The 25129-nt window shown below is 45.0% G+C and overlaps 77 pseudogenes; all 77 read right to left on the bottom strand.

Annotated features, from left to right (window-relative positions):
* Nucleotides 1-62: 62 nt before the first annotated feature.
* Nucleotides 63-181, bottom strand: LOC140087373 (5S ribosomal RNA; annotated as a pseudogene).
* Nucleotides 182-251: 70 nt separating this feature from the next.
* On the bottom strand, nucleotides 252-370 carry LOC140097084 (5S ribosomal RNA; annotated as a pseudogene).
* A 259-nt stretch (nucleotides 371-629) lies between these two features.
* LOC140089877 (5S ribosomal RNA) lies at nucleotides 630-748 on the bottom strand (annotated as a pseudogene).
* A 69-nt stretch (nucleotides 749-817) lies between these two features.
* LOC140093383 (5S ribosomal RNA) lies at nucleotides 818-936 on the bottom strand (annotated as a pseudogene).
* Nucleotides 937-1006: 70 nt separating this feature from the next.
* Nucleotides 1007-1125, bottom strand: LOC140078731 (5S ribosomal RNA; annotated as a pseudogene).
* A 70-nt stretch (nucleotides 1126-1195) lies between these two features.
* LOC140078730 (5S ribosomal RNA) lies at nucleotides 1196-1314 on the bottom strand (annotated as a pseudogene).
* A 258-nt stretch (nucleotides 1315-1572) lies between these two features.
* Nucleotides 1573-1691, bottom strand: LOC140091371 (5S ribosomal RNA; annotated as a pseudogene).
* Nucleotides 1692-2328: 637 nt separating this feature from the next.
* Nucleotides 2329-2447, bottom strand: LOC140083816 (5S ribosomal RNA; annotated as a pseudogene).
* A 448-nt stretch (nucleotides 2448-2895) lies between these two features.
* On the bottom strand, nucleotides 2896-3014 carry LOC140090886 (5S ribosomal RNA; annotated as a pseudogene).
* A 70-nt stretch (nucleotides 3015-3084) lies between these two features.
* LOC140087360 (5S ribosomal RNA) lies at nucleotides 3085-3203 on the bottom strand (annotated as a pseudogene).
* A 69-nt stretch (nucleotides 3204-3272) lies between these two features.
* On the bottom strand, nucleotides 3273-3391 carry LOC140095855 (5S ribosomal RNA; annotated as a pseudogene).
* Nucleotides 3392-4028: 637 nt separating this feature from the next.
* LOC140095630 (5S ribosomal RNA) lies at nucleotides 4029-4147 on the bottom strand (annotated as a pseudogene).
* A 70-nt stretch (nucleotides 4148-4217) lies between these two features.
* On the bottom strand, nucleotides 4218-4336 carry LOC140087348 (5S ribosomal RNA; annotated as a pseudogene).
* Nucleotides 4337-4776: 440 nt separating this feature from the next.
* Nucleotides 4777-4895, bottom strand: LOC140089923 (5S ribosomal RNA; annotated as a pseudogene).
* Nucleotides 4896-4965: 70 nt separating this feature from the next.
* Nucleotides 4966-5084, bottom strand: LOC140085962 (5S ribosomal RNA; annotated as a pseudogene).
* A 261-nt stretch (nucleotides 5085-5345) lies between these two features.
* LOC140089922 (5S ribosomal RNA) lies at nucleotides 5346-5464 on the bottom strand (annotated as a pseudogene).
* Nucleotides 5465-5534: 70 nt separating this feature from the next.
* LOC140087336 (5S ribosomal RNA) lies at nucleotides 5535-5653 on the bottom strand (annotated as a pseudogene).
* Nucleotides 5654-6101: 448 nt separating this feature from the next.
* On the bottom strand, nucleotides 6102-6220 carry LOC140078728 (5S ribosomal RNA; annotated as a pseudogene).
* Nucleotides 6221-6668: 448 nt separating this feature from the next.
* Nucleotides 6669-6787, bottom strand: LOC140087324 (5S ribosomal RNA; annotated as a pseudogene).
* Nucleotides 6788-6857: 70 nt separating this feature from the next.
* LOC140091381 (5S ribosomal RNA) lies at nucleotides 6858-6976 on the bottom strand (annotated as a pseudogene).
* A 70-nt stretch (nucleotides 6977-7046) lies between these two features.
* LOC140083814 (5S ribosomal RNA) lies at nucleotides 7047-7165 on the bottom strand (annotated as a pseudogene).
* A 448-nt stretch (nucleotides 7166-7613) lies between these two features.
* On the bottom strand, nucleotides 7614-7732 carry LOC140090885 (5S ribosomal RNA; annotated as a pseudogene).
* A 70-nt stretch (nucleotides 7733-7802) lies between these two features.
* LOC140087311 (5S ribosomal RNA) lies at nucleotides 7803-7921 on the bottom strand (annotated as a pseudogene).
* A 69-nt stretch (nucleotides 7922-7990) lies between these two features.
* Nucleotides 7991-8109, bottom strand: LOC140083436 (5S ribosomal RNA; annotated as a pseudogene).
* A 637-nt stretch (nucleotides 8110-8746) lies between these two features.
* On the bottom strand, nucleotides 8747-8865 carry LOC140094997 (5S ribosomal RNA; annotated as a pseudogene).
* Nucleotides 8866-8935: 70 nt separating this feature from the next.
* On the bottom strand, nucleotides 8936-9054 carry LOC140087298 (5S ribosomal RNA; annotated as a pseudogene).
* Nucleotides 9055-9494: 440 nt separating this feature from the next.
* On the bottom strand, nucleotides 9495-9613 carry LOC140087286 (5S ribosomal RNA; annotated as a pseudogene).
* A 261-nt stretch (nucleotides 9614-9874) lies between these two features.
* LOC140089921 (5S ribosomal RNA) lies at nucleotides 9875-9993 on the bottom strand (annotated as a pseudogene).
* A 70-nt stretch (nucleotides 9994-10063) lies between these two features.
* Nucleotides 10064-10182, bottom strand: LOC140087274 (5S ribosomal RNA; annotated as a pseudogene).
* Nucleotides 10183-10441: 259 nt separating this feature from the next.
* Nucleotides 10442-10560, bottom strand: LOC140078727 (5S ribosomal RNA; annotated as a pseudogene).
* A 70-nt stretch (nucleotides 10561-10630) lies between these two features.
* Nucleotides 10631-10749, bottom strand: LOC140083668 (5S ribosomal RNA; annotated as a pseudogene).
* A 259-nt stretch (nucleotides 10750-11008) lies between these two features.
* Nucleotides 11009-11127, bottom strand: LOC140089876 (5S ribosomal RNA; annotated as a pseudogene).
* Nucleotides 11128-11196: 69 nt separating this feature from the next.
* Nucleotides 11197-11315, bottom strand: LOC140096072 (5S ribosomal RNA; annotated as a pseudogene).
* Nucleotides 11316-11385: 70 nt separating this feature from the next.
* Nucleotides 11386-11504, bottom strand: LOC140094996 (5S ribosomal RNA; annotated as a pseudogene).
* A 70-nt stretch (nucleotides 11505-11574) lies between these two features.
* LOC140087262 (5S ribosomal RNA) lies at nucleotides 11575-11693 on the bottom strand (annotated as a pseudogene).
* Nucleotides 11694-12133: 440 nt separating this feature from the next.
* LOC140087249 (5S ribosomal RNA) lies at nucleotides 12134-12252 on the bottom strand (annotated as a pseudogene).
* A 261-nt stretch (nucleotides 12253-12513) lies between these two features.
* On the bottom strand, nucleotides 12514-12632 carry LOC140089920 (5S ribosomal RNA; annotated as a pseudogene).
* Nucleotides 12633-12702: 70 nt separating this feature from the next.
* On the bottom strand, nucleotides 12703-12821 carry LOC140087237 (5S ribosomal RNA; annotated as a pseudogene).
* A 259-nt stretch (nucleotides 12822-13080) lies between these two features.
* LOC140078726 (5S ribosomal RNA) lies at nucleotides 13081-13199 on the bottom strand (annotated as a pseudogene).
* A 70-nt stretch (nucleotides 13200-13269) lies between these two features.
* Nucleotides 13270-13388, bottom strand: LOC140083666 (5S ribosomal RNA; annotated as a pseudogene).
* Nucleotides 13389-13647: 259 nt separating this feature from the next.
* LOC140089875 (5S ribosomal RNA) lies at nucleotides 13648-13766 on the bottom strand (annotated as a pseudogene).
* Nucleotides 13767-13835: 69 nt separating this feature from the next.
* On the bottom strand, nucleotides 13836-13954 carry LOC140096071 (5S ribosomal RNA; annotated as a pseudogene).
* Nucleotides 13955-14024: 70 nt separating this feature from the next.
* On the bottom strand, nucleotides 14025-14143 carry LOC140083813 (5S ribosomal RNA; annotated as a pseudogene).
* Nucleotides 14144-14591: 448 nt separating this feature from the next.
* LOC140090884 (5S ribosomal RNA) lies at nucleotides 14592-14710 on the bottom strand (annotated as a pseudogene).
* Nucleotides 14711-14780: 70 nt separating this feature from the next.
* LOC140087225 (5S ribosomal RNA) lies at nucleotides 14781-14899 on the bottom strand (annotated as a pseudogene).
* Nucleotides 14900-14968: 69 nt separating this feature from the next.
* Nucleotides 14969-15087, bottom strand: LOC140080539 (5S ribosomal RNA; annotated as a pseudogene).
* A 1202-nt stretch (nucleotides 15088-16289) lies between these two features.
* On the bottom strand, nucleotides 16290-16408 carry LOC140087213 (5S ribosomal RNA; annotated as a pseudogene).
* A 69-nt stretch (nucleotides 16409-16477) lies between these two features.
* On the bottom strand, nucleotides 16478-16596 carry LOC140080527 (5S ribosomal RNA; annotated as a pseudogene).
* A 69-nt stretch (nucleotides 16597-16665) lies between these two features.
* LOC140083664 (5S ribosomal RNA) lies at nucleotides 16666-16784 on the bottom strand (annotated as a pseudogene).
* Nucleotides 16785-17042: 258 nt separating this feature from the next.
* LOC140090883 (5S ribosomal RNA) lies at nucleotides 17043-17161 on the bottom strand (annotated as a pseudogene).
* Nucleotides 17162-17231: 70 nt separating this feature from the next.
* On the bottom strand, nucleotides 17232-17350 carry LOC140087201 (5S ribosomal RNA; annotated as a pseudogene).
* Nucleotides 17351-17797: 447 nt separating this feature from the next.
* On the bottom strand, nucleotides 17798-17916 carry LOC140093382 (5S ribosomal RNA; annotated as a pseudogene).
* Nucleotides 17917-18364: 448 nt separating this feature from the next.
* LOC140087189 (5S ribosomal RNA) lies at nucleotides 18365-18483 on the bottom strand (annotated as a pseudogene).
* Nucleotides 18484-18552: 69 nt separating this feature from the next.
* LOC140095597 (5S ribosomal RNA) lies at nucleotides 18553-18671 on the bottom strand (annotated as a pseudogene).
* Nucleotides 18672-18740: 69 nt separating this feature from the next.
* Nucleotides 18741-18859, bottom strand: LOC140089107 (5S ribosomal RNA; annotated as a pseudogene).
* A 259-nt stretch (nucleotides 18860-19118) lies between these two features.
* Nucleotides 19119-19237, bottom strand: LOC140087176 (5S ribosomal RNA; annotated as a pseudogene).
* Nucleotides 19238-19307: 70 nt separating this feature from the next.
* Nucleotides 19308-19426, bottom strand: LOC140088130 (5S ribosomal RNA; annotated as a pseudogene).
* Nucleotides 19427-19495: 69 nt separating this feature from the next.
* On the bottom strand, nucleotides 19496-19614 carry LOC140096014 (5S ribosomal RNA; annotated as a pseudogene).
* Nucleotides 19615-19684: 70 nt separating this feature from the next.
* LOC140078725 (5S ribosomal RNA) lies at nucleotides 19685-19803 on the bottom strand (annotated as a pseudogene).
* A 448-nt stretch (nucleotides 19804-20251) lies between these two features.
* On the bottom strand, nucleotides 20252-20370 carry LOC140091396 (5S ribosomal RNA; annotated as a pseudogene).
* Nucleotides 20371-20440: 70 nt separating this feature from the next.
* On the bottom strand, nucleotides 20441-20559 carry LOC140091230 (5S ribosomal RNA; annotated as a pseudogene).
* A 637-nt stretch (nucleotides 20560-21196) lies between these two features.
* On the bottom strand, nucleotides 21197-21315 carry LOC140090882 (5S ribosomal RNA; annotated as a pseudogene).
* A 69-nt stretch (nucleotides 21316-21384) lies between these two features.
* On the bottom strand, nucleotides 21385-21503 carry LOC140087164 (5S ribosomal RNA; annotated as a pseudogene).
* A 69-nt stretch (nucleotides 21504-21572) lies between these two features.
* On the bottom strand, nucleotides 21573-21691 carry LOC140086600 (5S ribosomal RNA; annotated as a pseudogene).
* Nucleotides 21692-21760: 69 nt separating this feature from the next.
* On the bottom strand, nucleotides 21761-21879 carry LOC140095375 (5S ribosomal RNA; annotated as a pseudogene).
* Nucleotides 21880-22138: 259 nt separating this feature from the next.
* On the bottom strand, nucleotides 22139-22257 carry LOC140087152 (5S ribosomal RNA; annotated as a pseudogene).
* Nucleotides 22258-22324: 67 nt separating this feature from the next.
* LOC140080515 (5S ribosomal RNA) lies at nucleotides 22325-22443 on the bottom strand (annotated as a pseudogene).
* Nucleotides 22444-22512: 69 nt separating this feature from the next.
* On the bottom strand, nucleotides 22513-22631 carry LOC140090881 (5S ribosomal RNA; annotated as a pseudogene).
* Nucleotides 22632-22701: 70 nt separating this feature from the next.
* On the bottom strand, nucleotides 22702-22820 carry LOC140094241 (5S ribosomal RNA; annotated as a pseudogene).
* A 70-nt stretch (nucleotides 22821-22890) lies between these two features.
* Nucleotides 22891-23009, bottom strand: LOC140092158 (5S ribosomal RNA; annotated as a pseudogene).
* A 259-nt stretch (nucleotides 23010-23268) lies between these two features.
* Nucleotides 23269-23387, bottom strand: LOC140082030 (5S ribosomal RNA; annotated as a pseudogene).
* A 70-nt stretch (nucleotides 23388-23457) lies between these two features.
* On the bottom strand, nucleotides 23458-23576 carry LOC140092479 (5S ribosomal RNA; annotated as a pseudogene).
* A 70-nt stretch (nucleotides 23577-23646) lies between these two features.
* LOC140093381 (5S ribosomal RNA) lies at nucleotides 23647-23765 on the bottom strand (annotated as a pseudogene).
* A 70-nt stretch (nucleotides 23766-23835) lies between these two features.
* LOC140078724 (5S ribosomal RNA) lies at nucleotides 23836-23954 on the bottom strand (annotated as a pseudogene).
* Nucleotides 23955-24402: 448 nt separating this feature from the next.
* On the bottom strand, nucleotides 24403-24521 carry LOC140087138 (5S ribosomal RNA; annotated as a pseudogene).
* A 69-nt stretch (nucleotides 24522-24590) lies between these two features.
* On the bottom strand, nucleotides 24591-24709 carry LOC140080504 (5S ribosomal RNA; annotated as a pseudogene).
* Nucleotides 24710-24778: 69 nt separating this feature from the next.
* LOC140098111 (5S ribosomal RNA) lies at nucleotides 24779-24897 on the bottom strand (annotated as a pseudogene).
* Between the last annotated feature and the right edge of the window lie 232 nt (nucleotides 24898-25129).

Here is a 25129-nt window from a genome sequence, read left to right as displayed (position 1 = left end):
TTCAATTTGAACCTTCTTTTACTATCTCATAGAGAAACTAACACAATTTTCAGGTTCAAAAAGGTCAACGGAACTTGGGATTCCCAGCCAGTCTCCCATGCTGGTACTTGCCAAGCCTTAAGCTGCATTGCTGCTGCGATCTGACGAGAGCAGGCACATTCAGCTTAGAATGGCCGTTGACAGCAGCATTTCAAATTGAACCTTCTTTTACTATCTCATAGAGAAACTAAAACAATATTCAAGTTCAAAAAGGTCAACAGAACTTGGGATTCCCAGCCAGTCTCCCATGCTGGTACTTGCCAAGCCTTAAGCTGCATCGCTGCTGCGATCTGACAAGAGCACGCACATTCAGCTTAGAATGGCCGTTGACAGCAGGTGTTCAATTTGAACCTTCTTTTACTATCTCATATAGAAAATAACACAATTTTCAGGTTCAAAAAGGTCACCAGAACTTGGGATTCCAAGCCAGTCTCCCATGCTGGTACTTGCCAAGCCTTAAGCTGCATCGCTGCTGCGATCTGACGAGAGCACGCACATTCAGCTTAGAATGGCCGTTGACAACAGCCGTTCAATTTGAACCTTCTTTTACTATCTCATAGAGAAACTAACACAATTTTCAGGTTCCAAATGGTCAACAGAACTTGGGATTCCCAGCCAGTCTCCCATGCTGGTACTTGCCAAGCCTTAAGCTGCATTGCTGCTGCGATCTGACGAGAGCACGCACATTCAGCTTAGAATGGCCGTTGACAGCAGCTGTTCAATTTGAACCTTCTTTTACTATCTCATAGAGAAACTAACACATTTTCAGGTTCAAAAAGGTCAACGGAACTTGGAATTCCCAGCCAGTCTCCCATGCTGGTACTTGCCAAGCCTTAAGTTGCATTGCTGCTGCGATCTGACGAGAGCAGGCAAATTCAGCTTAGAATGGCCGTTGACAGCAGCTGTTCAATTTGAACCTTCTTTTACTATCTCATAGAGAAACTAACACAATTTTCAGGTTAAAAAAGGTCAACAGAACTTGGGATTCCCAGCCAGTCTCCCATGCTGGTACTTGCCAAGCCTTAAGCTGCATTGCTGCTGCGATCTGACGAGAGCAGGCACATTCAGCTTAGAATGGCCGTTGACAGCAGCTGTTCAATTTGAACCTTCTTTTGCTATCTCATAGAGAAACTAACACAATTTTCAAGTTCAAAAAGGTCAACAGAACTTGGGATTCCCAGCCAGTCTCCCATGCTGGTACTTGCCAAGCCTTAAGCTGCATTGCTGCTGCGATCTGACGAGAGCAGGCACATTCAGCTTAGAATGGCCGTTGACAGCAGCTGTTCAATTTGAACCTTCTTTTACTATCTCATAGAGAAACTAACACAATTTTCAGTTAAAAAAGGTCAACATATCTTGGGATTCCCAGCCAGTCTCCCATGCTGTCACTTGCCAAGCCTTAAGCTGCATCTCTTCTGCGATCTGACAAGAGCACGCACATTCAGCTTAGAATGGCCGTTGACAGCAGCTGTTCAATTTGAACCTTCTTTTACTATCTCATAGAGAAACTAACACAATTTTCAGGTTCAAAAAGGTCAACAGAACTTGGGATTCCCAGCCAGTCTCCCATGCTGGTACTTGCCAAGCCTTAAGCTGCATTGCTGCTGCGATCTGACGAGAGCAGGCACATTCACCTTAGAATGGCCGTTGACAGCAGCTGTTCAAATTGAACCTTCATTTACTATCTCATAGAGAAACTAACACAATTTTCAAGTTCAAAAAGGTCAACAGAACTTGGGATTCCCAGCCAGTCTCCCATGCTGGTACTTGCCAAGCCTTAAGCTGCATCGCTGCTGCGATATGACAAGAGCACGCACATTCAGCTTAGAATGGCCGTTGACAGCAGCTGTTCAATTTGAACCTTCTTTTGCTATCTCATAGAGAAACTAACACAATTTTCAAGTTCAAAAAGGTCAACAGAACTTGGGATTCCCAGCCAGTCTCCCATGCTGGTACTTGCCAAGCCTTAAGCTGCATCGCTGCTGCGATCTGACATGAGCACACACATTCAGCTTAGAATGGCCGTTGACAGCAGTTGTTCAATTTGAACCTTCTTCTACTATCTCATATAGAAACTAACACAATTTTCAGGTTCAAAAAGGTCACCAGAACTTGGGATTCCAAGCCAGTCTCCCATGCTGGTACTTGCCAAGCCTTAAGCTGCATTGCTGCTGCGATCTGACAAGAGCAGGCACATTCAGCTTAGAATGGCCGTTGACAGCAGCTGTTCAATTTGAACCTTCTTTTACTATCTCATAGAGAAACTAACACAATTTTCAGGTTCAAAAAGGTCAACGGAACTTGGGATTCCCAGCCAGTCTCCCATGCTGGTACTTGCCAAGCCTTAAGCTGCATTGCTGCTGCGATCTGACGAGAGCAGGCACATTCAGCTTAGAATTGCCGTTGACAGCAGCTGTTCAATTTGAACCTTCTTTTACTATCTCATAGAGAAACTAACACAATTTTCAGGTTCAAAAAGGTCAACAGAACTTGGGATTCCCAGCCAGTCTCCCATGCTGGTACTTGCCAAGCCTTAAGCTGCATCGCTGCTGCGATCTGACATGAGCACACACATTCAGCTTAGAATGGCCGTTGACAGCAGTTGTTCAATTTGAACCTTCTTCTACTATCTCATATAGAAACTAACACAATTTTCAGGTTCAAAAAGGTCACCAGAACTTGGGATTCCAAGCCAGTCTCCCATGCTGGTACTTGCCAAGCCTTAAGCTGCATTGCTGCTGCGATCTGACAAGAGCAGGCACATTCAGCTTAGAATGGCCGTTGACAGCAGCTGTTCAATTTGAACCTTCTTTTACTATCTCATAGAGAAACTTACACAATTTTCAGGTTCAAAAAGGTCAACAGAACTTGGGATTCCCAGCCAGTCTCCCATGCTGGTACTTGCCAAGCCTTAAGCTGCATTGCTGCTGCGATCTGACAAGAGCAGGCACATTCAGCTTAGAATGGCCGTTGACAGCAGCTGTTCAATTTGAACCTTCTTTTGCTATCTCATAGAGAAACTAACACAATTTTCAGGTTCAAAAAGGTCAACGGAACTTGGGATTCCCAGCCAGTCTCCCATGCTGGTACTTGCCAAGCCTTAAGCTGCATTGCTGCTGCGATCTGACGAGAGCAGGCACATTCAGCTTAGAATGGCCGTTGACAGCAGCTGTTCAATTTGAACCTTCTTTTACTATCTCATAGAGAAACTAACACATTTTCAGGTTCAAAAAGGTCAACGGAACTTGGAATTCCCAGCCAGTCTCCCATGCTGGTACTTGCCAAGCCTTAAGCTGCATCTCTTCTGCGATCTGACAAGAGCACGCACATTCAGCTTAGAATGGCCGTTGACAGCAGCTGTTCAATTTGAACCTTCTTTTACTATCTCATAGAGAAACTAACACAATTTTCAGGTTCAAAAAGGTCAACATATCTTGGGATTCCCAGCCAGTCTCCCATGCTGTCACTTGCCAAGCCTTAAGCTGCATCTCTTCTGCGATCTGACAAGAGCACGCACATTCAGCTTAGAATGGCCGTTGACAGCAGCTGTTCAATTTGAACCTTCTTTTACTATCTCATAGAGAAACTAACACAATTTTCAGGTTCAAAAAGGTCAACAGAACTTGGGATTCCCAGCCAGTCTCCCATGCTGGTACTTGCCAAGCCTTAAGCTGCATCGCTGCTGCGATATGACAAGAGCACGCACATTCAGCTTAGAATGGCCGTTGACAACAGCTGTTCAATTTGAACCTTCTTTTACTATCTCATAGAGAAACTAACACAATTTTCAGGTTCAAAAAGGTCAACGTATCTTGGGATTCCCAGCCAGTCTCCCATGCTGTCACTTGCCAAGCCTTAAGCTGCATCTCTTCTGCGATCTGACAAGAGCACGCACATTCAGCTTAGAATGGCCGTTGACAGCAGCTGTTCAATTTGAACCTTCTTTTACTATCTCATAGAGAAACTAACACAATTTTCAGGTTCAAAAAAGTCAACGGAACTTGGGATTCCCAGCCAGTCTCCCATGCTGGTACTTGCCAAGCCTTAAGCTGCATTGCTGCTGCGATCTGACAAGAGCAGGCACATTCAGCTTAGAATGGCCGTTGAAAGCAGCTGTTCAATTTGAACCTTCTTTTACTATCTCATAGAGAAACTAACACAATATTCAGGTTCAAAAAGGTCAACGGAACTTGGGATTCCCAGCCAGTCTCCCATGCTGGTACTTGCCAAGCCTTAAGCTGCATTGCTGCTGCGATCTGACGAGAGCAGGCACATTCAGCTTAGAATGGCCGTTGACAGCAGTTGTTGAATTGGAACCTTCTTTTACTATCTCATAAAGAAACTAACACAATTTTCAGGTTCAAAAAGGTCAACAGAACTTGGGATTCCCAGCCAGTCTCCCATGCTGGTACTTGCCAAGCCTTAAGCTGCATTGCTGCTGTGATCTGACATGAGCAGGCACATTCAGCTTAGAATGGCCGATGACAGCAGCTGTTCAATTTCAACCTTCTTTTACTATCTCATAGAGAAAATAACTCAATTTTCAGGTTCAAAAAGGTCAACGGATCTTGGGATTCCTACCCAGTCTCCCATGCTGGTACTTGCCAAGCCTTAAGCTGCTGCGATCTGACGAGAGCAGGCACATTCAGCTTAGAATGGCCGTTGACAGCAGCTGTTCAATTTGAACCTTCTTTTACTATCTCATAGAGAAACTAACACAATTTTCCGGTTCAAAAAGGGCAACGGAACTTGGGATTCCCAGCCAGTCTCCCATGCTGGTACTTGCCAAGCCTTAAACTGCATTGCTGCTGCGATCTGACGAGAGCAGGCACATTCAGCTTAGAATGGCCGTTGACAGCAGCTGTTCAATTTGAACCTTCTTTTACTATCTCATAGAGAAACTAACACAATTTTCAGGTTCAAAAAGGTCAACGGAACTTGGGATTCCCAGCCAGTCTCCCATGCTGGTACTTGCCAAGCCTTAAGCTGCATTGCTGCTGCGATCTGACGAGAGCAGGCACATTCAGCTTAGAATGGCCGATGACAGCAGCTGTTCAATTTGAACCATCTTTTACTATCTCATATAGAAACTAACACATTTTCAGGTTCAAAAAGGTCAACGGAACTTGGAATTCCCAGCCAGTCTCCCATGCTGGTACTTGCCAAGCCTTAAGCTGAATTGCTGCTGCTGCGATCTGACGAGAGCAGGCACATTCAGCTTAGAATGGCCGTTGACAGCAGCTGTTCAATTTGAACCTTCTTTTACTATCTCATAGAGAAACTAACACAATTTTCCGGTTCAAAAAGGGCAACGGAACTTGGGATTCCCAGCCAGTCTCCCATGCTGGTACTTGCCAAGCCTTAAACTGCATTGCTGCTGCGATCTGACGAGAGCAGGCACATTCAGCTTAGAATGGCCGTTGACAGCAGCTGTTCAATTTGAACCTTCTTTTACTATCTCATAGAGAAATTAACACAATTTTCAGGTTCAAAAAGGTCAACGGAACTTGGGATTCCCAGCCAGTCTCCCATGCTGGTACTTGCCAAGCCTTAAGCTGCATTGCTGCTGCGATCTGACGAGAGCAGGCACATTCAGCTTAGAATGGCCGTTGACAGCAGCTGTTCAATTTGAACCTTCTTTTACTATCTCATAGAGAAACTAACACAATTTTCAGGTTCAAAAAGGTCAACAGAACTTGGGATTCCCAGCCAGTCTCCCATGCTGGTACTTGCCAAGCCTTAAGCTGCATCGCTGCTGCGATCTGAAAAGAGCACACACATTCAGCTTAGAATGGCCGTTGACAGCAGTTGTTCAATTTGAACCTTCTTCTACTATCTCATAGAGAAACTAACACAATTTTCAGGTTCAAAAAGGTCACCAGAACTTGGGATTCCCAGCCAGTCTCCCATGCTGGTACTTGCCAAGCCTTAAGCTGCATCGCTGCTGCGATCTGACAAGAGCACGCACATTCAGCTTAGAATGGCCGTTGACAGGAGCTTTTCAATTTGAACCTTCTTTTACTATCTCATAGAGAAACTAACACAATTTTCAGGTTTCAAATGGTCAACAGAACTTGGGATTCCCAGCCAGTCTCCCATGCTGGTACTTGCCAAGCCTTAAGCTGCATTGCTGCTGCGATCTGACGAGAGCAGGCACATTCAGCTTAGAATGGCCGTTGACAGCAGCTGTTCAATTTGAACCTTCTTTTGCTATCTCATAGAGAAACTAACACAATTTTCAAGTTCAAAAAGGTCAACAGAACTTGGGATTCCCAGCCAGTCTCCCATGCTGGTACTTGCCAAGCCTTAAGCTGCATCGCTGCTGCGATCTGACAAGAGCACACACATTCAGCTTAGAATGGCCGTTGACAGCAGTTGTTCAATTTGAGCCTTCTTCTACTATCTCATATAGAAACTAACACAATTTTCAGGTTCAAAAAGGTCACCAGAACTTGGGATTCCAAGCCAGTCTCCCATGCTGGTACTCGCCAAGCCTTAAGCTGCATTGCTGTTGCAATCTGACAAGAGCAGGCACATTCAGCTTAGAATGGCCGTTGACAGCAGCTGTTCAATTTGAACCTTCTTTTGCTATCTCATAGAGAAACTAACACAATTTTCTGGTTCAAAAAGGTCAACGGAACTTGGGATTCCCAGCCAGTCTCCCATGCTGGTACTTGCCAAGCCTTAAGCTGCATTGCTGCTGCGATCTGACGAGAGCAGGCACATTCAGCTTAGAATGGCCGTTGACAGCAGCTGTTCAATTTGAACCTTCTTTTACTATCTCATAGAGAAACTAACACAATTTTCAGGTTAAAAAAGGTCAACAGAACTTGGGATTCCCAGCCAGTCTCCCATGCTGGTACTTGCCAAGCCTTAAGCTGCATTGCTGCTGCGATCTGACGAGAGCAGTCACATTCAGCTTAGAATGGCCGTTGACAGCAGCTGTTCAATCTGAACCTTCTTTTGCTATCTCATAGAGAAACTAACACAATTTTCAGGTTCAAAAAGGTCAACGGAACTTGGGATTCCCAGCCAGTCTCCCATGCTGGTACTTGCCAAGCCTTAAGCTGCATTGCTGCTGCGATCTGACGAGAGCAGGCACATTCAGCTTAGAATTGCCGTTGACAGCAGCTGTTCAATTTGAACCTTCTTTTACTATCTCATAGAGAAACTAACACAATTTTCAGGTTCAAAAAGGTCAACAGAACTTGGGATTCCCAGCCAGTCTCCCATGCTGGTACTTGCCAAGCCTTAAGCTGCATCGCTGCTGCGATCTGACAAGAGCACACACATTCAGCTTAGAATGGCCGTTGACAGCAGTTTTTCAATTTGAACCTTCTTCTACTATCTCATATAGAAACTAACACAATTTTCAGGTTCAAAAAGGTCACCAGAACTTGGGATTCCAAGCCAGTCTCCCATGCTGGTACTTGCCAAGCCTTAAGCTGCATTGCTGCTGCGATCTGACAAGAGCAGGCACATTCAGCTTAGAATGGCGGTTGACAGCAGCTGTTCAATTTGAACCTTCTTTTACTATCTCATAGAGAAACTTACACAATTTTCAGGTTCAAAAAGGTCAACAGAACTTGGGATTCCCAGCCAGTCTCCCATGCTGGTACTTGCCAAGCCTTAAGCTGCATTGCTGCTGCGATCTGACAAGAGCAGGCACATTCAGCTTAGAATGGCCGTTGACAGCAGCTGTTCAATTTGAACCTTCTTTTGCTATCTCATAGAGAAACTAACACAATTTTCAGGTTCAAAAAGGTCAACGGAACTTGGGATTCCCAGCCAGTCTCCCATGCTGGTACTTGCCAAGCCTTAAGCTGCATTGCTGCTGCGATCTGACGAGAGCAGGCACATTCAGCTTAGAATGGCCGTTGACAGCAGCTGTTCAATTTGAACCTTCTTTTACTATCTCATAGAGAAACTAACACATTTTCAGGTTCAAAAAGGTCAACGGAACTTGGAATTCCCAGCCAGCCTCCCATGCTGGTACTTGCCAAGCCTTAAGCTGCATTGCTGCTGCGATCTGACGAGAGCAGGCACATTCAGCTTAGAATGGCCGTTGACAGCAGCTGTTCAATTTGAACCTTCTTTTACTATCTCATAGAGAAACTAACACAATTTTCAGGTTCAAAAAGGTCAACATATCATGGGATTCCCAGCCAGTCTCCCATGCTGTCACTTGCCAAGCCTTAAGCTGCATCTCTTCTGCGATCTGACAAGAGCACGCACATTCAGCTTAGAATGGCCGTTGACAGCAGCTGTTCAATTTGAACCTTCTTTTACTATCTCATAGAGAAACTAACACAATTTTCAGGTTCAAAAAGGTCAACAGAACTTGGGATTCCCAGCCAGTCTCCCATGCTGGTACTTGCCAAGCCTTAAGCTGCATCGCTGCTGCGATATGACAAGAGCACGCACATTCAGCTTAGAATGGCCGTTGACAGCAGCTGTTCAATTTGAACCTTCTTTTACTATCTCATAGAGAAACTAACACAATTTTCAGGTTCAAAAAGGTCAACGTATCTTGGGATTCCCAGCCAGTCTCCCATGCTGTCACTTGCCAAGCCTTAAGCTGCATCTCTTCTGCGATCTGACAAGAGCACGCACATTCAGCTTAGAATGGCCGTTGACAGCAGCTGTTCAATTTGAACCTTCTTTTACTATCTCATAGAGAAACTAACACAATTTTCAGGTTCAAAAAGGTCAACGGAACTTGGGATTCCCAGCCAGTCTCCCATGCTGGTACTTGCCAAGCCTTAAGCTGCATTGCTGCTGCGATCTGACAAGAGCAGGCACATTCAGCTTAGAATGGCCGTTGAAAGCAGCTGTTCAATTTGAACCTTCTTTTACTATCTCATAGAGAAACTAACACAATTTTCAGGTTCAAAAAGGTCAACGGAACTTGGGATTCCCAGCCAGTCTCCCATGCTGGTACTTGCCAAGCCTTAAGCTGCATTGCTGCTGCGATCTGACGAGAGCAGGCACATTCAGCTTAGAATGGCCGTTGACAGCAGTTGTTGAATTTGAACCTTCTTTTACTATCTCATAAAGAAACTAACACAATTTTCAGGTTCAAAAAGGTCAACAGAACTTGGGATTCCCAGCCAGTCTCCCATGCTGGTACTTGCCAAGCCTTAAGCTGCATTGCTGCTGTGATCTGACATGAGCAGGCACATTCAGCTTAGAATGGCCGTTGACAGCAGCTGTTCAATTTCAACCTTCTTTTACTATCTCATAGAGAAAATAACTCAATTTTCAGGTTCAAAAAGGTCAACGGATCTTGGGATTCCTACCCAGTCTCCCATGCTGGTACTTGCCAAGCCTTAAGCTGCTGCGATCTGACGAGAGCAGGCACATTCAGCTTAGAATGGCCGTTGACAGCAGCTGTTCAATTTGAACCTTCTTTTACTATCTCATAGAGAAACTAACACAATTTTCAGGTTCAAAAAGGTCAACGGAACTTGGGATTCCCAGCCAGTCTCCCATGCTGGTACTTGCCAAGCCTTAAGCTGCATTGCTGCTGCGATCTGACGAGAGCAGGCACATTCAGCTTAGAATGGCCGTTGACAGCAGCTGTTCAATTTGCACCATCTTTTACTATCTCATATAGAAACTAACACATTTTCAGGTTCAAAAAGGTCAACGGAACTTGGAATTCCCAGCCAGTCTCCCATGCTGGTACTTGCCAAGCCTTAAGCTGAATTGCTGCTGCTGCGATCTGACGAGAGCAGGCACATTCAGCTTAGAATGGCCGTTGACAGCAGCTGTTCAATTTGAACCTTCTTTTACTATCTCATAGAGAAACTAACACAATTTTCCGGTTCAAAAAGGGCAACGGAACTTGGGATTCCCAGCCAGTCTCCCATGCTGGTACTTGCCAAGCCTTAAACTGCATTGCTGCTGCGATCTGACGAGAGCAGGCACATTCAGCTTAGAATGGCCGTTGACAGCAGCTGTTCAATTTGAACCTTCTTTTACTATCTCATAGAGAAATTAACACAATTTTCAGGTTCAAAAAGGTCAACGGAACTTGGGATTCCCAGCCAGTCTCCCATGCTGGTACTTGCCAAGCCTTAAGCTGCATTGCTGCTGCGATCTGACGAGAGCAGGCACATTCAGCTTAGAATGGCCGTTGACAGCAGCTGTTCAATTTGAACCTTCTTTTACTATCTCATAGAGAAACTAACACAATTTTCAGGTTAAAAAAGGTTAACAGAACTTGGGATTCCCAGCCAGTCTCCCATGCTGGTACTTGCCAAGCCTTAAGCTGCATCGCTGCTGCGATCTGAAAAGAGCACACACATTCAGCTTAGAATGGCCGTTGACAGCAGGTGTTCAATTTGAACCTTCTTTTACTATCTCATAGAGAAACTAACACAATTTTCAGGTTCAAAAAGGTCAACAGAACTTGGGATTCCCAGCCAGTCTCCCATGCTGGTACTTGCCAAGCCTTAAGCTGCATTGCTGCTGCGATCTGACGAGAGCAGGCACATTCAGCTTAGAATGGCCGTTGACAGCAGCTGTTCACTTTGAACCTTCTTTTGCTATCTCATATAGAAACTAACACAATTTTCAGGTTAAAAAAGGTCAACAGAACTTGGGATTCCCAGCCAGTCTCCCATGCTGGTACTTGCCAAGCCTTAAGCTGCATTGCTGCTGCGATCTGACGAGAGCAGGCACATTCAGCTTAGAATGGCCATTGACAGCAGTTGTTCAATTTGAACCTTCTTCTACTATCTCATATAGAAAATAACACAATTTTCAGGTTCAAAAAGGTCACCAGAACTTGGGATTCCAAGCCAGTCTCCCATGCTGGTACTTGCCAAGCCTTAAGCTGCATCGCTGCTGCGATCTGACAAGAGCATGCACATTCAGCTTAGAATGGCCGTTGACAACAGCCGTTCAATTTGAACCTTCTTTTACTATCTCATAGAGAAACTAACACAATTTTCAGGTTCCAAATGGTCAACAGAACTTGGGATTCCCAGCCAGTCTCCCATGCTGGTACTTGCCAAGCCTTAAGCTGCATTGCTGCTGCGATCTGACGAGAGCACGCACATTCAGCTTAGAATGGCCGTTGACAGCAGCTGTTCAATTTGAACCTTCTTTTACTATCTCATAGAGAAACTAACACATTTTCAGGTTCAAAAAGGTCAACGGAACTTGGAATTCCCAGCCAGTCTCCCATGCTGGTACTTGCCAAGCCTTAAGTTGCATTGCTGCTGCGATCTGACGAGAGCAGTCACATTCAGCTTAGAATGGCCGTTGACAGCAGCTGTTCAATCTGAACCTTCTTTTGCTATCTCATAGAGAAACTAACACAATTTTCAGGTTCAAAAAGGTCAACGGAACTTGGGATTCCCAGCCAGTCTCCCATGCTGGTACTTGCCAAGCCTTAAGCTGCATTGCTGCTGCGATCTGACAAGAGCAGGCACATTCAGCTTAGAATGGCCGTTGAAAGCAGCTGTTCAATTTGAACCTTCTTTTACTATCTCATAGAGAAACTAACACAATTTTCAGGTTCAAAAAGGTCAACGGAACTTGGGATTCCCAGCCAGTCTCCCATGCTGGTACTTGCCAAGCCTTAAGCTGCATTGCTGCTGCGATCTGACGAGAGCAGGCACATTCAGCTTAGAATGGCCGTTGACAGCAGTTGTTGAATTTGAACCTTCTTTTACTATCTCATAAAGAAACTAACACAATTTTCAGGTTCAAAAAGGTCAACAGAACTTGGGATTCCCAGCCAGTCTCCCATGCTGGTACTTGCCAAGCCTTAAGCTGCATTGCTGCTGTGATCTGACATGAGCAGGCACATTCAGCTTAGAATGGCCGTTGACAGCAGCTGTTCAATTTCAACCTTCTTTTACTATCTCATAGAGAAAATAACTCAATTTTCAGGTTCAAAAAGGTCAACGGATCTTGGGATTCCTACCCAGTCTCCCATGCTGGTACTTGCCAAGCCTTAAGCTGCTGCGATCTGACGAGAGCAGGCACATTCAGCTTAGAATGGCCGTTGACAGCAGCTGTTCAATTTGAACCTTCTTTTACTATCTCATAGAGAAACTAACACAATTTTCAGGTTCAAAAAGGTCAACGGAACTTGGGATTCCCAGCCAGTCTCCCATGCTGGTACTTGCCAAGCCTTAAGCTGCATTGCTGCTGCGATCTGACGAGAGCAGGCACATTCAGCTTAGAATGGCCGTTGACAGCAGCTGTTCAATTTGCACCATCTTTTACTATCTCATATAGAAACTAACACATTTTCAGGTTCAAAAAGGTCAACGGAACTTGGAATTCCCAGCCAGTCTCCCATGCTGGTACTTGCCAAGCCTTAAGCTGAATTGCTGCTGCTGCGATCTGACGAGAGCAGGCACATTCAGCTTAGAATGGCCGTTGACAGCAGCTGTTCAATTTGAACCTTCTTTTACTATCTCATAGAGAAACTAACACAATTTTCCGGTTCAAAAAGGGCAACGGAACTTGGGATTCCCAGCCAGTCTCCCATGCTGGTACTTGCCAAGCCTTAAACTGCATTGCTGCTGCGATCTGACGAGAGCAGGCACATTCAGCTTAGAATGGCCGTTGACAGCAGCTGTTCAATTTGAACCTTCTTTTACTATCTCATAGAGAAATTAACACAATTTTCAGGTTCAAAAAGGTCAACGGAACTTGGGATTCCCAGCCAGTCTCCCATGCTGGTACTTGCCAAGCCTTAAGCTGCATTGCTGCTGCGATCTGACGAGAGCAGGCACATTCAGCTTAGAATGGCCGTTGACAGCAGCTGTTCAATTTGAACCTTCTTTTACTATCTCATAGAGAAACTAACACAATTTTCAGGTTAAAAAAGGTTAACAGAACTTGGGATTCCCAGCCAGTCTCCCATGCTGGTACTTGCCAAGCCTTAAGCTGCATCGCTGCTGCGATCTGAAAAGAGCACACACATTCAGCTTAGAATGGCCGTTGACAGCAGGTGTTCAATTTGAACCTTCTTTTACTATCTCATAGAGAAACTAACACAATTTTCAGGTTCAAAAAGGTCAACAGAACTTGGGATTCCCAGCCAGTCTCCCATGCTGGTACTTGCCAAGCCTTAAGCTGCATTGCTGCTGCGATCTGACGAGAGCAGGCACATTCAGCTTAGAATGGCCGTTGACAGCAGCTGTTCACTTTGAACCTTCTTTTGCTATCTCATATAGAAACTAACACAATTTTCAGGTTAAAAAAGGTCAACAGAACTTGGGATTCCCAGCCAGTCTCCCATGCTGGTACTTGCCAAGCCTTAAGCTGCATTGCTGCTGCGATCTGACGAGAGCAGGCACATTCAGCTTAGAATGGCCATTGACAGCAGTTGTTCAATTTGAACCTTCTTCTACTATCTCATATAGAAAATAACACAATTTTCAGGTTCAAAAAGGTCATCAGAACTTGGGATTCCAAGCCAGTCTCCCATGCTGGTACTTGCCAAGCCTTAAGCTGCATCGCTGCTGCGATCTGACAAGAGCATGCACATTCAGCTTAGAATGGCCGTTGACAACAGCCGTTCAATTTGAACCTTCTTTTACTATCTCATAGAGAAACTAACACAATTTTCAGGTTCCAAATGGTCAACAGAACTTGGGATTCCCAGCCAGTCTCCCATGCTGGTACTTGCCAAGCCTTAAGCTGCATTGCTGCTGCGATCTGACGAGAGCACGCACATTCAGCTTAGAATGGCCGTTGACAGCAGCTGTTCAATTTGAACCTTCTTTTACTATCTCATAGAGAAACTAACACATTTTCAGGTTCAAAAAGGTCAACGGAACTTGGAATTCCCAGCCAGTCTCCCATGCTGGTACTTGCCAAGCCTTAAGTTGCATTGCTGCTGCGATCTGACGAGAGCAGTCACATTCAGCTTAGAATGGCCGTTGACAGCAGCTGTTCAATCTGAACCTTCTTTTGCTATCTCATAGAGAAACTAACACAATTTTCAGGTTCAAAAAGGTCAACGGAACTTGGGATTCCCAGCCAGTCTCCCATGCTGGTACTTGCCAAGCCTTAAGCTGCATTGCTGCTGCGATCTGACGAGAGCAGGCACATTCAGCTTAGAATTGCCGTTGACAGCAGCTGTTCAATTTGAACCTTCTTTTACTATCTCATAGAGAAACTAACACAATTTTCAGGTTCAAAAAGGTCAACAGAACTTGGGATTCCCAGCCAGTCTCCCATGCTGGTACTTGCCAAGCCTTAAGCTGCATCGCTGCTGCGATCTGACAAGAGCACACACATTCAGCTTAGAATGGCCGTTGACAGCAGTTGTTCAATTTGAACCTTCTTCTACTATCTCATATAGAAACTAACACAATTTTCAGGTTCAAAAAGGTCACCAGAACTTGGGATTCCAAGCCAGTCTCCCATGCTGGTACTTGCCAAGCCTTAAGCTGCATTGCTGCTGCGATCTGACAAGAGCAGGCACATTCAGCTTAGAATGGCCGTTGACAGCAGCTGTTCAATTTGAACCTTCTTTTAATATCTCATAGAGAAACTTACACAATTTTCAGGTTCAAAAAGGTCAACAGAACTTGGGATTCCCAGCCAGTCTCCCATGCTGGTACTTGCCAAGCCTTAAGCTGCATTGCTGCTGCGATCTGACAAGAGCAGGCACATTCAGCTTAGAATGGCCGTTGACAGCAGCTGTTCAATTTGAACCTTCTTTTGCTATCTCATAGAGAAACTAACACAATTTTCAGGTTCAAAAAGGTCAACGGAACTTGGGATTCCCAGCCAGTCTCCCATGCTGGTACTTGCCAAGCCTTAAGCTGCATTGCTGCTGCGATCTGACGAGAGCAGGCACATTCAGCTTAGAATGGCCGTTGACAGCAGCTGTTCAATTTGAACCTTCTTTTACTATCTCATAGAGAAACTAACACATTTTCAGGTTCAAAAAGGTCAACGGAACTTGGAATTCCCAGCCAGTCTCCCATGCTGGTACTTGCCAAGCCTTAAGCTGCATTGCTGCTGCGATCTGACGAGAGCAGGCACATTCAGCTTAGAATGGCCGTTGACAGCAGCTGTTCAATTTGAACCTTCTTTTACTATCTCATAGAGAAACTAACACAATTTTCAGGTTCAAAAAGGACAACATATCTTGGGATTCCCAGCCAGTCTCCCATGCTGTCACTTGCCAAGCCTTAAGCTGCATCTCTTCTGCGATCTGACAAGAGCACGCACATTCAGCTTAGAATGGCCGTTGACAGCAGCTGTTCAATTTGAACCTTCTTTTACTATCTCATAGAGAAACTAACACAATTTTCAGGTTCAAAAAGGTCAACGGAACTTGGGATTACCAGCCAGTCTCCCATGCTGGCACCTGCCAAGCCTTAAGCTGCATTGCTGCTGCGATCTGACAAGAGCAGGCACATTCAGCTTAGAATGGCCGTTGACAGCAGCTGTTCAATTTGAACCTTCTTTTACTATCTCATAGAGAAACTAACACAATTTTCAGGTTCAAAAAGGTCAACATAACTTGGGATTCCCAGCCAGTCTCCCATGCTGGTACTTGCCAAGCCTTAAACTGCATTGCTGCTGTGATCTGACGAGAGCAGGCACATTCAGCTTAGAATGGCCGTTGACAGCAGCCGTTCAATTTGAACCTTCTTTTACTATCTCATAGAGAAAATAACTCAATTTTCAGGTTCAAAAATGTAAACGGATCTTGGGATTCCTACCCAGTCTCCCATGCTGGTACTTGCCAAGCCTTAAGCTACAAGCTGCTGCGATCTGACGAGAGCAGGCACATTCAGCTTAGAATGGCCGTTGACAGCAGCTGTTCAATTTGAACCTTCTTTTACTATCTCATAGAGAAACTAACACATTTTCAGGTTCAAAAAGGTCAACGGAACTTGGAATTCCCAGCCAGTCTCCCATGCTGGTACTTGCCAAGCCTTAAGCTGCATCGCTGCTGCGATCTGACAAGAGAACACACATTCAGCTTAGAATGGCCGTTGACAGCAGTTGTTCAATTTGAACCTTCTTTTACTATCTCATATAGAAACTAACACAATTTTCAGGTTCAAAAAGGTCACCAGAACTTGGGATTCCAAGCCAGTCTCCCATGCTGGTACTTGCCAAGCCTTAAGCTGCATTGCTGTTGCAATCTGACAAGAGCAGGCACATTCAGCTTAGAATGGCCGTTGACAGCAGCTGTTCAATTTGAACCTTCTTTTGCTATCTCATAGAGAAACTAACACAATTTTCAGGTTCAAAAAGGTCAACGGAACTTGGGATTCCCAGCCAGTCTCCCATGCTGGTACTTGCCAAGCCTTAAGCTGCATTGCTGCTGCGATCTGACGAGAGCAGGCACATTCAGCTTAGAATGGCCGTTGACAGGAGCTGTTCAATTTGAACCTTCTTTTACTATCTCATAGAGAAACTAACACATTTTCAGGTTCAAAAAGGTCAACGGAACTTGGAATTCCCAGCCAGTCTCCCATGCTGGTACTTGCCAAGCCTTAAGCTGCATTGCTGCTGCGATCTGACGAGAGCAGGCACATTCAGCTTAGAATGGCCGTTGACAGCAGCTGTTCAATTTGAACCTTCTTTTACTATCTCATAGAGAAACTAACACATTTTCAGGTTCAAAAAGGTCAACAGAACTTGGGATTCCCAGCCAGTCTCCCATGCTGGTACTTGCCAAGCCTTAAGCTGCATTGCTGCTGCGATCTGACGAGAGCAGGCACATTCAGCTTAGAATGGCCATTGACAGCAGTTGTTCAATTTGAACCTTCTTCTACTATCTCATATAGAAAATAACACAATTTTCAGGTTCAAAAAGGTCACCAGAACTTGGGATTCCAAGCCAGTCTCCCATGATGGTACTTGCCAAGCCTTAAGCTGCATCGCTGCTGCGATCTGACAAGAGCACGCACATTCAGCTTAGAATGGCCGTTGACAGCAGCTGTTCAATTTGAACCTTCTTTTACTATCTCATAGAGAAACTAACACATTTTCAGGTTCAAAAAGGTCAACAGAACTTGGGATTCCCAGCCAGTCTCCCATGCTGGTACTTGCCAAGCCTTAAGCTGCATTGCTGCTGCGATCTGACAAGAGCAGGCACATTCAGCTTAGAATGGCCGTTGACAGCAGCTGTTCAATTTGAACCTTCTTTTACTATCTCATAGAGAAACTAACACAATTTTCAGGTTCAAAAAGGTCAACGGAACTTGGGATTCCCAGCCAGTCTCCCATGCTGGTACTTGCCAAGCCTTAAGCTGCATTGCTGCTGCGATCTGACGAGAGCAGGCACATTCAGCTTAGAATGGCCGTTGACAGCAGCTGTTCAATTTGAACCTTCTTTTACTATCTCATAGAGAAACTAACACAATTTTCAGGTTCAAAAAGGTCAACATAACTTGGGATTCCCAGCCAGTCTCCCATGCTGGTACTTGCCAAGCCTTAAACTGTATTGCTGCTGTGATCTGACGAGAGCAGGCACATTCAGCTTAGAATGGCCGTTGACAGCAGCCGTTCAATTCGAACCTTCTTTTACTATCTCATAGAGAAAATAACTCAATTTTCAGGTTCAAAAATGTAAACGGATCTTGGGATTCCTACCCAGTCTCCCATGCTGGTACTTGCCAAGCCTTAAGCTGCATTGCTGCTGCGATCTGACGAGAGCAGGCACATTCAGCTTAGAATGGCCGTTGACAGCAGCTGTTCAATTTGAACCTTCTTTTACTATCTCATAGAGAAACTAACACATTTTCAGGTTCAAAAAGGTCAACGGAACTTGGAATTCCCAGCCAGTCTCCCATGCTGGTACTTGCCAAGCCTTAAGTTGCATTGCTGCTGCGATCTGACGAGAGCAGGCAAATTCAGCTTAGAATGGCCGTTGACAGCAGCTGTTCAATTTGAACCTTCTTTTACTATCTCATAGAGAAACTAACACAATTTTCAGGTTAAAAAAGGTCAACAGAACTTGGGATTCCCAGCCAGTCTCCCATGCTGGTACTTGCCAAGCCTTAAGCTGCATCGCTGCTGCGATCTGACAAGAGCACACACATTCAGCTTAGAATGGCCGTTGACAGCAGTTGTTCAATTTGAACCTTCTTCTACTATCTCATATAGAAACTAACACAATTTTCAGGTTCAAAAAGGTCACCAGAACTTGGGATTCCAAGCCAGTCTCCCATGCTGGTACTTGCCAAGCCTTAAGCTGCATTGCTGTTGCAATCTGACAAGAGCAGGCACATTCAGCTTAGAATGGCCGTTGACAGCAGCTGTTCAATTTGAACCTTCTTTTGCAATCTCATAGAGAAACTAACACAATTTTCAGGTTCAAAAAGGTCAACGGAACTTGGGATTCCCAGCCAGTCTCCCATGCTGGTACTTGCCAAGCCTTAAGCTGCATTGCTGCTGCGATCTGACGAGAGCAGGCACATTCAGCTTAGAATGGCCGTTGACAGGAGCTGTTCAATTTGAACCTTCTTTTACTATCTCATAGAGAAACTAACACATTTTCAGGTTCAAAAAGGTCAACGGAACTTGGAATTCCCAGCCAGTCTCCCATGCTGGTACTTGCCAAGCCGTAAGCTGCATTGGTGCTGCGATCTGACGAGAGCAGGCACATTCAGCTTAGAATGGCCGTTGACAGCAGCTGTTCAATTTGAACCTTCTTTTACTATCTCATAGAGAAACTAACACATTTTCAGGTTCAAAAAGGTCAACAGAACTTGGGATTCCCAGCCAGTCTCCCATGCTGGTACTTGCCAAGCCTTAAGCTGCATTGCTGCTGCGATCTGACGAGAGCAGGCACATTCAGCTTAGAATGGCAGTTGACTGCAGCTGTTCAATTTGAACCTTCTTCTACTATCTCATATAGAAAATAACACAATTTTCAGGTTCAAAAAGGTCACCAGAACTTGGGATTCCCAGCCAGTTTCCCTTGCTGGTACTTGCCAAGCCTTAAGCTGCATTGCTGCTGCGATCTGACGAGAGCAGGCACATTCAGCTTAGAATGGCCGTTGACAGCAGCTGTTCAATTTGAACCTTCTTTTACTATCTCATAGAGAAACTATCTCAATTTTCAGGTTCAAAAAGGTCAACGGAACTTGGGATTCCCAGCCAGTCTCCCATGCTGGTACTTGCCAAGCCTTAAGCTGCATTGCTGCTGCGATCTGACGAGAGCAGGCACATTCAGCTTAGAATGGCCGTTGACAGCAGCTGTTCAATTTGAACCTTCTTTTACTATCTCATAGAGAAACTATCACAATTTTCAGGTTCAAAAAGGTCAACGGAACTTGGGATTCCCAGCCAGTCTCCCATGCTGGTACTTGCCAAGCCTTAAGATGCATTGCTGCTGCGATCTGACGAGAGCAGGCACATTCAGCTTAGAATGGCCGTTGACAGCAGCTGTTCAATTTGAACCTTCTTTTACTATCTCATAGAGAAACTAACACATTTTCAGGTTCAAAAAGGTCAACGGAACTTGGAATTCCCAGCCAGTCTCCCATGCTGGTACTTGCCAAGCCTTAAGTTGCATTGCTGCTGCGATCTGACGAGAGCAGGCAAATTCAGCTTAGAATGGCCATTGACAGCAGCTGTTCAATTTGAACCTTCTTTTACTATCTTATAGAGAAACTAACACAATTTTCAGGTTAAAAAAGGTCAACAGAACTTGGGATTCCCAGCCAGTCTCCCATGCTGGTACTTGCCAAGCCTTAAGCTGCATTGCTGCTGCGATCTGACGAGAGCAGGCACATTCAGCTTAGAATGGCCGTTGACAGCAGCTGTTCAATTTGAACCTTCTTTTGCTATCTCATAGAGAAACTAACACAATTTTCAAGTTCAAAAAGGTCAACAGAACTTGGGATTCCCAGCCAGTCTCCCATGCTGGTACTTGCCAAGCCTTAAGCTGCATCGCTGCTGCGATCTGACAAGAGCACACACATTCAGCTTAGAATGGCCGTTGACAGCAGTTGTTCAATTTGAACCTTCTTCTACTATCTCATATAGAAACTAACACAATTTTCAGGTTCAAAAAGGTCACCAGAACTTGGGATTCCAAGCCAGTCTCCCATGCTGGTACTTGCCAAGCCTTAAGCTGCATTGCTGTTGCAATCTGACAAGAGCAGGCACATTCAGCTTAGAATGGCCGTTGACAGCAGCTGTTCAATTTGAACCTTCTTTTGCTATCTCATAGAGAAACTAACACAATTTTCAGGTTCAAAAAGGTCAACGGAACTTTGGATTCCCAGCCAGTCTCCCATGCTGGTACTTGCCAAGCCTTAAGCTGCATTGCTGCTGCGATCTGACGAGAGCAGGCACATTCAGCTTAGAATGGCCGTTGACAGGAGCTGTTCAATTTGAACCTTCTTTTACTATCTCATAGAGAAACTAACACAATTTTCAGGTTCAAAAAGGTCAACGGAACTTGGAATTCCCAGCCAGTCTCCCATGCTGGTACTTGCCAAGCCTTAAGCTGCATTGCTGCTGCGATCTGACGAGAGCAGGCACATTCAGCTTAGAATGGCAGTTGACTGCAGCTGTTCAATTTGAACCTTCTTCTACTATCTCATATAGAAAATAACACAATTTTCAGGTTCAAAAAGGTCACCAGAACTTGGGATTCCCAGCCAGTTTCCCTTGCTGGTACTTGCCAAGCCTTAAGCTGAATCGCTGCTGCAATCTGACAAGAGCACGCACATTCAGCTTAGAATGGCAGTTGACAGCAGCTGTTCAATTTGAACCTTCTTTTGCTATCTCATAGAGAAACTAACACAATTTTCAGGTTCAAAAAGGTCAACAGAACTTGGGATTCCCAGCCAGTCTCCCATGCTGGTACTTGCCAAGCCTTAAGCTGCATCGCTGCTGCGATCTGACAAGAGCACACACATTCAGCTTAGAATGGCCGTTGACAGCAGTTGTTCAATTTGAACCTTCTTCTACTATCTCATATAGAAACTAACACAATTTTCAGGTTCAAAAAGGTCACCAGAACTTGGGATTCCAAGCCAGTCTCCCATGCTGGTACTTGCCAAGCCTTAAGCTGCATTGCTGCTGCGATCTGACAAGAGCAGGCACATTCAGCTTAGAATGGCCGTTGACAGCAGCTGTTCAATTTGAACCTTCTTTTACTATCTCATAGAGAAACTTACACAATTTTCAGGTTCAAAAAGGTCAACAGAACTTGGGATTCCCAGCCAGTCTCCCATGCTGGTACTTGCCAAGCCTTAAGCTGCATTGCTGCTGCGATCTGACAAGAGCAGGCACATTCAGCTTAGAATGGCCGTTGACAGCAGCTGTTCAATTTGAACCATCTTTTACTATCTCATAGAGAAACTAACACATTTTCAGGTTCAAAAAGGTCAACGGAACTTGGGATTCCCAGCCAGTCTCCCATGCTGGTACTTGCCAAGCCTTAAGCTGCATTGCTGCTGCGATCTGACGAGAGCAGGCACATTCAGCTTAGAATGGCCGTTGACAGGAGCTGTTCAATTTGAACCTTCTTTTACTATCTCATAGAGAAACTAACACATTTTCAGGTTCAAAAAGGTCAACGGAACTAGGAATTCCCAGCCAGTCTCCCATGCTGGTACTTGCCAAGCCTTAAGCTGCATTGCTGCTGTGATCTGACGAGAGCAGGCACATTCAGCTTAGAATGGCCGTTGACAGCAGCTGTTCAATTTGAACCTTCTTTTACTATCTCATAGAGAAACTAACACATTTTCAGGTTCAAAAAGGTCAACAGAACTTGGGATTCCCAGCCAGTCTCCCATGCTGGTACTTGCCAAGCCTTAAGCTGCATTGCTGCTGCGATCTGACAAGAGCAAGCACATTCAGCTTAGAATGGCCGTTGACAGCAGCTGTTCAATTTAAACCTTCTTTTACTATCTCATATAGAAACTAACACAATTTTCAGGTTCAAAAAGGTCACCAGAACTTGGGATTCCAAGCCAGTCTCCCATGCTGGTACTTGCCAAGCCTTAAGCTGCATTGCTGTTGCAATCTGACAAGAGCAGGCACATTCAGCTTAGAATGGCCGTTGACAGCAGCTGTTCAATTTGAACCTTCTTTTGCTATCTCATAGAGAAACTATCACAATTTTCAGGTTCAAAAAGGTCAACGGAACTTGGGATTCCCAGCCAGTCTCCCATGCTGGTACTTGCCAAGCCTTAAGCTGCATTGCTGCTGCGATCTGACGAGAGCAGGCACATTCAGCTTAGAATGGCCGTTGACAGGAGCTGTTCAATTTGAACCTTCTTTTACTATCTCAGAGAAACTAACACATTTTCAGGTTCAAAAAGGTCAACGGAACTTGGAATTCCCAGCCAGTCTCCCATGCTGGTACTTGCCAAGCCTTAAGCTGCATTGCTGCTGCGATCTGACGAGAGCAGGCACATTCAGCTTAGAATGGCCGTTGACAGCAGCTGTTCAATTTGAACCTTCTTTTACTATCTCATAGAGAAACTAACACATTTTCAGGTTCAAAAAGGTCAACAGAACTTGGGATTCCCAGCCAGTCTCCCATGCTGGTACTTGCCAAGCCTTAAGCTGCATTGCTGCTGCGATCTGACAAGAGCAGGCACATTCAGCTTAGAATGGCCGTTGACAGCAGCTGTTCAATTTGAACCTTCTTTTACTATCTCATAGAGAAAATAACTCAATTTTCAGGTTCAAAAAGGTCAACGGATCTTGGGATTCCTACCCAGTCTCCCATGCTGGTACTTGCCAAGCCTTAAGCTGCATTGCTGCTGCGATCTGACGAGAGCAGGCACATTCAGCTTAGAATGGCCGTTGACAGCAGCTGTTCAATTTGAACCTTCTTTTACTATCTCATAGAGAAACTAACACAATTTTCAGGTTCAAAAAGGTCAACGGAACTTGGGATTCCCAGCCAGTCTCCCATGCTGGTACTTGCCAAGCCTTAAGCTGCATTGCTGCTGCGATCTGACGAGAGCAGGCACATTCAGCTTAGAATGGCAGTTGACTGCAGCTGTTCAATTTGAACCTTCTTCTACTATCTCATATAGAAAATAACACAATTTTCAGGTTCAAAAAGGTCACCAGAACTTGGGATTCCCAGCCAGTTTCCCTTGCTGGTACTTGCCAAGCCTTAAGCTGCATTGCTGCTGCGATCTGACGAGAGCAGGCACATTCAGCTTAGAATGGCCGTTGACAGCAGCTGTTCAATTTGAACCTTCTTTTACTATCTCATAGAGAAACTATCACAATTTTCAGGTTCAAAAAGGTCAACGGAACTTGGGATTCCCAGCCAGTCTCCCATGCTGGTACTTGCCAAGCCTTAAGCTGCATTGCTCCTGCGATCTGACGAGAGCAGGCACATTCAGCTTAGAATGGCCGTTGACAGCAGCTGTTCAATTTGAACCTTCTTTTACTATCTCATAGAGAAACTATCACAATTTTCAGGTTCAAAAAGGTCAACGGAACTTGGGATTCCCAGCCAGTCTCCCATGCTGGTACTTGCCAAGCCTTAAGATGCATTGCTGCTGCGATCTGACGAGAGCAGGCACATTCAGCTTAGAATGGCCATTGACAGCAGCTGTTCAATTTGAACCTTCTTTTACTATCTCATAGAGAAACTAACACATTTTCAGGTTCAAAAAAGGTCAACGGAACTTGGAATTCCCAGCCAGTCTCCCATGCTGGTACTTGCCAAGCCTTAAGTTGCATTGCTGCTGCGATCTGACGAGAGCAGGCAAATTCAGCTTAGAATGGCCGTTGACAGCAGCTGTTCAATTTGAACCTTCTTTTACTATCTTATAGAGAAACTAACACAATTTTCAGGTTAAAAATGGTCAACAGAACTTGGGATTCCCAGCCAGTCTCCCATGCTGGTACTTGCCAAGCCTTAAGCTGCATTGCTGCTGCGATCTGACGAGAGCAGGCACATTCAGCTTAGAATGGCCGTTGACAGCAGCTGTTCAATTTGAACCTTCTTTTGCTATCTCATAGAGAAACTAACACAATTTTCAAGTTCAAAAAGGTCAACAGAACTTGGGATTCCCAGCCAGTCTCCCATGCTGGTACTTGCCAAGCCTTAAGCTGCATCGCTGCTGCGATCTGACAAGAGCACACACATTCAGCTTAGAATGGCCGTTGACAGCAGTTGTTCAATTTGAACCTTCTTCTACTATCTCATATAGAAACTAACACAATTTTCAGGTTCAAAAAGGTCACCAGAACTTGGGATTCCAAGCCAGTCTCCCATGCTGGTACTTGCCAAGCCTTAAGCTGCATTGCTGTTGCAATCTGACAAGAGCAGGCACATTCAGCTTAGAATGGCCGTTGACAGCAGCTGTTCAATTTGAACCTTCTTTTGCTATCTCATAGAGAAACTAACACAATTTTCAGGTTCAAAAAGGTCAACGGAACTTGGGATTCCCAGCCAGTCTCCCATGCTGGTACTTGCCAAGCCTTAAGCTGCATTGCTGCTGCGATCTGACGAGAGCAGGCACATTCAGCTTAGAATGGCCGTTGACAGGAGCTGTTCAATTTGAACCTTCTTTTACTATCTCATAGAGAAACTAACACATTTTCAGGTTCAAAAAGGTCAACGGAACTTGGAATTCCCAGCCAGTCTCCCATGCTGGTACTTGCCAAGCCTTAAGCTGCATTGCTGCTGCGATCTGACGAGAGCAGGCACATTCAGCTTAGAATGGCCGTTGACAGCAGCTGTTCAATTTGAACCTTCTTTTACTATCTCATAGAGAAACTAACACATTTTCAGGTTCAAAAAGGTCAACAGAACTTGGGATTCGCAGCCAGTCTCCCATGCTGGTACTTGCCAAGCCTTAAGCTGCATTGCTGCTGCGATCTGACAAGAGCAGGCACATTCAGCTTAGAATGGCCGTTGACAGCAGCTGTTCAATTTGAACCTTCTTTTACTATCTCATAGAGAAAATAACTCAATTTTCAGGTTCAAAAAGGTCAACGGATCTTGGGATTCCTACCCAGTCTCCCATGCTGGTACTTGCCAAGCCTTAAGCTGCATTGCTGCTGCGATCTGACGAGAGCAGGCACATTCAGCTTAGAATGGTCGTTGACAGCAGCTGTTCAATTTGAACCTTCTTTTACTATCTCATAGAGA

The sequence above is a fragment of the Engystomops pustulosus genome, chromosome 9 (genome assembly GCF_040894005.1).
Source record: "Engystomops pustulosus chromosome 9, aEngPut4.maternal, whole genome shotgun sequence".
NCBI classification, from domain to species: domain Eukaryota; kingdom Metazoa; phylum Chordata; class Amphibia; order Anura; family Leptodactylidae; genus Engystomops; species Engystomops pustulosus.
The sequence above is the reverse complement of the archived record's forward strand: the minus strand, read 5'-3'. Positions and strand labels throughout refer to the sequence as shown.